An 8763-nucleotide genomic window follows, 5' to 3' on the forward strand; every position below is an offset into this window, starting at 1 on the left:
ACACCCCGAAACCAGCTCCTCGGATCCATCAGCTGCGGCAGAGGTAGTCCACAATAGAGGGATGAGAGGTGCCTGCAACACCGAGATGCTGCGAGGTGACAGGTAGCGATGCAATGGTGAAATGACATTATTCTTAGACTTATAATAAGACTTATAATAATATAATATTAATAATTATTAAAAATATATAATTATTACTATAGCTGACTGAAGCGTTCAAGCAGAGGGAGCAAATTCTCTGTCTCAGCGGAGAATTTGCTAATTTTTCTTGAACACAGCAGCTGCTGCTGCCACCCTGCTGCCACTGTTGCTACAGGGCTTGGCTTTTTGTGCTGCAGCCTGGCTGAGGAGGTGCTGGGTGGGAAGCTGGGGGCTGCAATGGGTGCTGCCTCCTTCCAGCAGCTCCGGGTGCGCGGCCGGGGTGCAGCACAGCTGTGGTTCATCCAACTGGTGGGCTGGAGAAATAGGCCACCAGGGTGGAGGCAAGGACAAAAAAAATAGGAGTAGAGGGAAAAAGCAGCACCGGGAGGTCTTGGTGTATGGTTTCAAACAGCTTCGCAGTAGCAGGAAATAACCGGAGGGGCCTGCTTCTAAACAACTTTGTGCAGCTTTTTTATTGCATCAATGCAAAACAGACTGGGTTGGAGCAAGCGAAGCTGGAGGAGGTGACGGGGAGCTGCGCTCTGCCTGCTGGAGTGGAGATGGGGTCGAGCAGGGGAAAAGCCTCGAGGGCTGATGAATGAATTAACCACCGGGGGCTGATGAATTAACTGCTGAGGGCTGGAAACTGGGGCAGTTTCCCGGCTCTGTCACGGGTATGAGGAGCAGCGGGAAAGAGAGATGACCGTGGACCTCGCTTGCTCTTTTGACCCAGGCAGCTGTCTGGACACCAGGAGTCTCAGCACAGCCAGTGAGGACAAGGACTCAGTGCAATTTATTCTTTTAGAGGGGCAAGCTAAAGTCCTGCTTCCCCCAAGACTGCCAGCTCCTCCTGAGTGCTCCCTCAAGCAGTGATGGGTTCCCTGCCTCTTGCCCCCCCTAACAAGCCTCCCTCGGACAATGTTTCTGGTGACTTCTTCAGGTCACATTGAATTTGTCCCCATCCATTTCTTTTCACACAACAGTTTGCTCACTCTTCTCCTTCCTCTATATGTTCCTCCTCTTCTCCCCAGTAAAGCCCCCTGCCCAAAAAGCGCAAGAGCCATGGTCTAATCCTGCTGATGGTTGTCTGAAGGATGGTGTTTATGCCACCAACCCAACCACAGGACTGTGTTCACCCCACCTGCAGCATCAACCACCTAGGTCCCTAAATCTGCCTTGTGGGATCCTATCATCTCACCATGAACACACGATCTTGTCACTGCTGTCCTCGCTCTTCCTTCTCCCCATTACAGCCACATCACCTCCTCCTACATCAGGGTATGAGCTGTACCCGTGGTCCCATGGGTCCCATGTCCCCTTGGGCATGCACGGCTCACATTCTTCATGGTCAAAGAAATTATCCCTTCAGCTACCACGTTTCTATTTAACTTTCCAACCCTGCTGGGTAAAAAAATGAGTGGTCTCCACCCAGCTGGCATCGTATAGTTATAGATAACATTGCTACACATGCTGAACACTTTTCCCAAGGGCGTCACCCCCAAAATTCACATGTTGGGGCAGAAGCAGGAGGAGGAGATAGGACGTGTGTTTGAGAATAGAAACAGCTGACAGGAATCATGCGTGGATGGGTTGGTAGGAAGGGACAGGGAACGGGGATGGTGTGGCCCTGGGTTGGGGGTACTCCATCTGGGACCACCCTCTCCTCCATCCACCAAAGCAGAGCCTCACCCCAGATCCCCATTGTGCACCCAGGGCCGATCATCACCAACCAGCTGTGCAGGAGGACTTACACCCACTGCACCCTTTAACCAAGGGGGGTCCCTTTTGGGTGCCAGAGGTCCTCTCCCTTCCCGGGTGCCCTCTCTCCTCGCCTGGACTTGTGCCAGGGCAGCGGGAGCTGGCGCCACCGCTGCAGAGATGCCCAGGCAGTATCAAAGCACTGCAACATGGAGTTATCTCTGTGCACTTTAAGGACCAGACAAGCCTATTGCATTAATGCAGCAAACGCAAATTTTGGGGCTTTAATTAGCTGAGCAGGGAAACGCTGCTCTATCTTTAAAGCAACCTATGTATGTTTAAAGGGAAAAAAAAGAGCTTTGAAATCAGAGACTCAGAATAAGAGAAGACAGAGCTCAAAATCATTGTATTGCTTATTGGCATTGTATTGAACCCAAACTATTTTTGGAAAAAAAGGTTCATCCCTATTGTCCCTCCTCTAAAAATCAGATCTTGGAGGTATCAGGGCTCACGTTCATGGGAGGCTCCAGCTTGCCACAGCATTAGGAATTGCAGAGCAGATAGATAGGGATGGAGCAACATCCCTCAAAGGAAAACTTCCTGAGCACTACGAGACCACTGCCTCCATCACCTCCTGAGCCCACACGTCTCGTACCGCCTGTGGTGTGAGCTGTGACCTGCAGTGAGCAGGCGCGAGGCTGTCCCTCCGATGTCACGAGTGCTACACAAGTGCCTCAGGAAAGGCTTTCATCCTTGTTTTGTTACCTTCTCAGGGCTGGGCTTTTTTTAGTGTAATAGCTCATTTATTCATGTGTTCCTCATACATTTATTAGTGACTAAGGAATCGGTTGTGCCATCCACAGTAATTAAACGTATCAAATCAAATCTTGGCTGTTATTACAGATGAAGCAGGCAAGCTTTTTTTTGCACGAAGCGTATAAGAAAATAACTATATTAAGATCTACACCCAACAAGACGCACGCCTGAAACTGAAAGCTGCACTGCAGAGAGGCTCAGGAGATCAAAGGGTTTTCTACCTTCCTTGAAGCCGTGCTTGAAACAAACAACTATTTTTTTCCGAATCCTGCATTTTATTTAAAGCTCAATGGGAGCCAATGTCTTGCCTGTTTATTTTCAGTTGCTAGTGGTTTGTCTGCAACCAAAATAAGTCTTTTCTTAACCCCTTCTTTGCAACATCGCTTGAGGGATGGGAGCTGTACGTGTCCCTGGGCCAGACCCTTGCAGCACCATCCTGCCCAGGACAGCCCTGAAGTCTTTCAAGCAAAGTCCCATGCTACATTTTGGGGATGTGCTTTGAGCTTTTACCGCTGCAAAGTCTCGTTGCTGTCATTGAGCTGAATTCCATCCGCTTGCAAGGCTGTGCTGGAAGGAGCCTGGCACTCGCTGTAACCTTGTACCGTGCCCGGGGTTTGATTTTTAGCACCAAGTCCCATTTTAGGCAGAACCCATTAAAATCACTATGTGATACTATATAAATCTCCATCTGCCATGCCACACAGTGAGTGACATTTCCTGACAGTGTGCTCCATCATCATGGGACCTATTTTTAAAGCACTGGTTTTAAGTTGTAAAGAGCATCAGGGATCGGCACGTGGCTGAAACCACCTCCATCCCCAAAACCCAAAGGTTTTTACTCTTTTATTCTACCTGTCTCAGGAGGGACCTCACCGCTCACTGTTTTGCAGGGCTTCAAGTCCAGTGAAATGTCAGCCTCAGCCTTCATTTTTGGTTGCAAAGGCTTCTTTTAAGAGTTACGGCTTCCCTGGCGTGTACCCACTGGCATGGTCCTGCTGTCCCCTTTAAGTCGGGGCAATTCTTGCCTAATTTCAGCAAGCTGCAGCAGAGGTTGGTGCTCTTGAAGATAATTATTAAGGCTCCACAGGTTTTCACAGATAGTGGTGGGTGGTTATTAAATTAAAAAATAACCCTACCGATAGCTCCACTGTGGGAAAGGCTGTAGGTTAGCCAAGCCCATGTCAGGCATCAGGGAATCCACATGAGAGAGCTGTTGAAAACCAGGCTTTTAGGTACACTGAGCAACTGGCTACTGAAAAGCATCTCAAGCTCAGATTTACACTTCTACTCCATTTTCTTCCGGAGGATAAATAGAGAGAGGCCAAAACGCAACTTCACCGTGGTGAGCCATGTTCCCCTGGCATTTTGCTCCAGGTCCTTCTCTTGTCTCCCTACTTCTCCTTCTTCTTCTATTAGTATTAGTATTAGTACTAGTATTAGTATTAGTATTAGTATTAGTATTAATTTCTGTTTCAGATGCAAACTGAACTCCAGCCATGCTGAAGCCATGGCATGACCTCCAGGTGCCCTTGTGGAGCAGAGATGTGGCGCAGATGCGACAGGCGAAAAAAAAAGATGGAAAAAGGGAGGGTTGCCCCATTTCCCCATCAGCTATAGCAGGGCAAATCTTGGGGGCCAACCCCCCGGGGTCTGCCTGGGACAGCTGTCCCCTGAAACAGGGATTTGGTGCATGCCAGTAGGAACCGTTTTACATAAAGAAGGTATAACAGAGGGAAGCAATAAATGATGGAGCAGCCCTGAGAAGCACCCGGGTAGTGGGGCTGCTATACCCTGGGGCAGGTGGAAGGGGACAGAAAAATATTAATTAAAAAAAAATTGATAAGAGAGGATAAAAAACAAAAATAAAAGTCCCCCTTTGCCTGGATGCCATCACGGTGGGACAGCCAAGCGGACGGGAGCCCACAGGCATCCCGACCCCGAGGAAGCAGGAATGAGAGCAGATGGAGAGCTGGGTCCGAGTCACGCCAGCTGAGCTGGGGTCCCCCCACATCCCCCCCAACCCGTGACGACGTGGGATCTCCCCACGCAGGGCCGGTACCTGGACTCAGGATTCGGGCAGGTTTCCTCCTATGCAAGGGAGTGGGGTGAGTCTTGGAGTGCTCATCCAGAGAACTAAAAATGAGGAGAAGCTGTATGTGTGGGCCCCAGCCCTGTCTAGACTCCATAAATGTTCACAAAACGAGGATAACAGGCAAAGGAGGTGAAGGGACAGGCTCGTCTCCCTATAAGCGTCCCAGTAATTAAGCAGTGATGTTGTTAAGCCATGGTGTTCTGGCACCTCAAAGCTGTACCAGTGCCTTGTGCCAACCTACCTGGGTGGGAAGCAACACTCCTCCAGCACAATCCATGCTGCCTTTCCCTTCAGTCTCCACAGGACACAGTCAAAAGATTTTCTTGATGATGTGTTAAAAGCAGAAGAGACCAAATAACACCACTGATATGGCCCGAGGTGCTGTGCAGGAGCCAACCCCTCAGGTAGGCACCAAGGTCCCACCAATTTCAGTGCAAGTGCTCAAGTGTCCAAGTGCCCAGATGTCTGCATAAAGCTCAGCCCTCTTGTTTGGAAAAGACAGCGATTTCATGCACCACAGCAAAAAGAAGTAAAACTGATCCACGAGAGAGAAGGAAAAGAAATGAGTCAGGCTTAAGAGGGCTAAACTCTTCTTTGAACATCATGTGCAAGTCCAACAATGTCTCCTGAAAGGCTTGCATGGGAGTCCCATCTGCTACCAGGAGGTGTTGGTGGATGAGACCTAGGAACAGGATGAAACCTGCTGCCTTTGCATTTCTGCCTAAAATCAAGGAAAATGTCAAGAGCAGCCCATTCTATGTGGTAGCAAGACTGGCCAAGGCAGAGGCTGGAGGAGTGTTGCTTCCCACACGGGCAGGTTGGCACAAGGTGCCCCTCCACAAACCTGTCCCAGCCATGGGGGGACAGCTTGGGGTAAGAACAGGTAAGGTCATATGTCCAGCACATTTAAGAGTTTTTGTCAATTAAGAAAATGAGGAAATGATGCTTTTTAATTCCATCAAAACACACTTGTTGCTGTCTTAGCAGATTCCTGTCAACCTCTGTGATACAGAAATCAAATAGTCCAGTTTAAAAGAAAAATCAAGCAAATCTTTTGCTGTTTTGTAACATGACAGAGATTTCTGCAATTACCTGGCTTCAAATAGGCATCTTCATGAGCAGGAGCGGAAAATGTCCAACCTAAAGATGCGAGCAGCCTTTACCCTAAGTCATTACTGACCGGTGAGATTCATCGTGCCCTTAATAAAAACTTGAGGGCAAGCTTAGTGTTTGACTGCTTATGTAAAGACTCCTATTGCTGCTTCAAATCATGACGCAGTTTAAAAATCAATCATTTTTCCTAGAAAAATCAGTCGGGTCTGGATGGCAAGGCTGTATATCTCTGCTGCCATAAGACTTCCTCTGCGTAAAAGAGGGAGCCCTTTTGACCCAAGGGACTTCGCTTCCTACGGAGGAAATCAAGAAGGAACAAAGTTCATTGGGACCAAAATAAGTCTTTGCACAAAACCAAATTTGCACACACATGCCTGTGCTCAAGGAGGGGACGCACAGCCCTGCTAGCCCACCACCGTGATGGCAGATGGGTGTTGGGGTGTGAAAGCACGGCCAGAGCTGCCGCCTGAGAAACTGGAGGGCTCATTTCCTAAAGTGCTTAGTCATTTCTAATGACTTCTGCATCAGCTGCGGGTTTAGGAGTGACTCATCTGTGCAGGGCTGGAGAAACGCTAAGGAGAACAGCAGGGCAGCTAACAAAGCTCAATTTTCGTTGGCTAAATGAATTTGGCACTCAAGTAGCAGCCAGCAGTACTTAATAATTGCATTATACTTGAGGTGATAAGACACAGCGATGCAGCGGCATAGCAGATGACAGAGGAGGAAGCCAGCAAATGCTTGTGCTGGTTCCTCTTCGCTCTAATGTCTTCGCACTGGGCATGAAAGAGAGTCACTATAAGCAGCCATGGGACCTGCCCAAATGCAGCAGCTGATCCAGAAAGATATTTTCACCACAACTTCAGATTTACCCTGTTTCAAGGTTATCTCCAAGCAGAAGAAAGCCACCACGGCACCGCAATTCAGTGCAAATCATTAGCGTAGCCCCAACCACAATGTAGCCGTGGTGCTTTTGAACACTAGCAGCTAGTGGGAGTGGAGGGTGCTCCTGTGGTTGGTTGTTTTTCTAAGATACCGTGGGCTATTTTGGGGAAACTGCCTTGATTCCTGCTGCCTTCAACCAGCTGAAGGCTTTGCTATGAGCACTAGTTTCTACCACCCCGGTGTTTGGGTTACTGGGGCCACCACTTTGGTGCTTGGGTCAGCATCTCTGCTGGTATCCCTGTATTCATAGCTGGCTGGACCAATGTCAAAGGGACGATGTACTGGGGAGAAAGAGGTTTGGGGAGGGGGAAACCAGGATGTGCTCCTCTCTCCTTCCCACCCTGCCGGCCAACAGAGCAGAAAGCAAAAACGCACAGGGCTGTGGGAAAGGAAGGGAGTTTGAGGGTACGCATTGCATTCGCTCTGCTTTCCCATGATGGCTGGAAGTGGACAAGCAGTAAAACGCCACTGCCTGGCACACCATGGGGAGAGGAACACCCATTTGCCCCCTGAAGTGAGAGCGGTTACTCAGAATTTTGGGAAGCAGAAATAACATGCAGCGTATCTGCACACCTGTCTGGCATTGACAAGTGACTGGGGGTAGCGACTTGTGACTGAGTGGCAGCGAAGCCCTTGGCAAAATGGGAGGGATAGGGAGAACAGCCCCTTTTATCAGCATTGGCTGCTACATTTCCCACTTTTGGAGCAGAGAGTTGAGCAGCCACCATTGCTGGCATTGCAGGAAAGCATCTTGGTGCCACTTGGCACCGAGGGGAGGGGGAGGGGAGCGGGTTCATCCCTGGGGAGTCCTGGAAGGAGCCTGGCTCTTTTTGTCGACCTTTTTATTTTACTTCCTTTAAAGGCTGGGGGGGAGGAGGGAGGGACGACCAGGACAACTCGGTCCGAAAGAAAAAAAAAAAGGCAAGTTAAAGATGTGGAGTGCTTGGCAGAGACCCAAAGCACAAGAGCACAGAGACCGTGAGAAAAATGTCAGTTTACTGTCCAACTGGATGGAAATCAGATGTCGCGTCGGAACTTCACAGGACTTGTAAATGAATAAAGAACCAGGCAGAAAAGGAAGGAAGGTCCAGCCGGGCTGGAGGAGGCAATTCAGCAGGGTCTTGATCCCGATATGGTTAATATCCGTGAGACTTATTCCTACAGGCAGCAGTGAGCCTCCTATTGCTGCGTAAATCCTTCACCGACGGCTAAATCAGATCTCCTGAGAAAGGAAGAGTGGAGACTTCAGGGTTTTGATGTTGTAAGTAGCTGAAGAGGAGGAGGGAGGTGTGAGGATGGGGAAGAAAGTCATTGCAAGCCTCGCTGGAAGCTACCATGGGCAGAGCCTGGCTGGTAAAGACAGCCGCTCCAGTGGCACCGAGCAGCATCCGTGGCTGTTCCCAGTTCACCCAGCGGCTGCTCAGATGCACAGCCTGGGGATGCCGGGGTGTCTGCTCGGGATGAATGACCCCGAAGCCTAGAGTGGCAGGAGGAGGACAGAGGGGCGGCGGAAGAGATGGGACACTGCCTGGGGACGGCTTGCAGAGGATGGGCACACAGCCGCCTTCAGAGCTCGAGTGCAAGCAGACCACAGTACACTCGCTAAGATTAATGGAAGAAGTTGTCCATGCCTGTGTTTTTATTATACACATGCAGACACAAGTCCTGCCCTGGCTATTTCGCTCGGGGTACTGCTAGATCCAGCATCTCCCGTGGGACCTCCTGTTTGCACCCACCTGGTAAAAGATGAAACCAATGCAAGAAGCAGCAGGGACAGCTAAAGAAGCCTTTGTAAGCCCTGTCTCAACCATGCTAAATAGGGGAACACTTAGAGACTTCTGCTTGAAACTACTCACAATTGCTATTGGCTGAACACCTGGATGGGACCTGCCTCACACCCGCTCCTGCGTAGCGGCTAAAGTGGTCCACGACGACCCATCGCTGGACTGAGCGAGCAGCTC

This window comes from Aptenodytes patagonicus, chromosome 3, assembly GCF_965638725.1.
Source record: "Aptenodytes patagonicus chromosome 3, bAptPat1.pri.cur, whole genome shotgun sequence".
Taxonomy (NCBI): domain Eukaryota; kingdom Metazoa; phylum Chordata; class Aves; order Sphenisciformes; family Spheniscidae; genus Aptenodytes; species Aptenodytes patagonicus.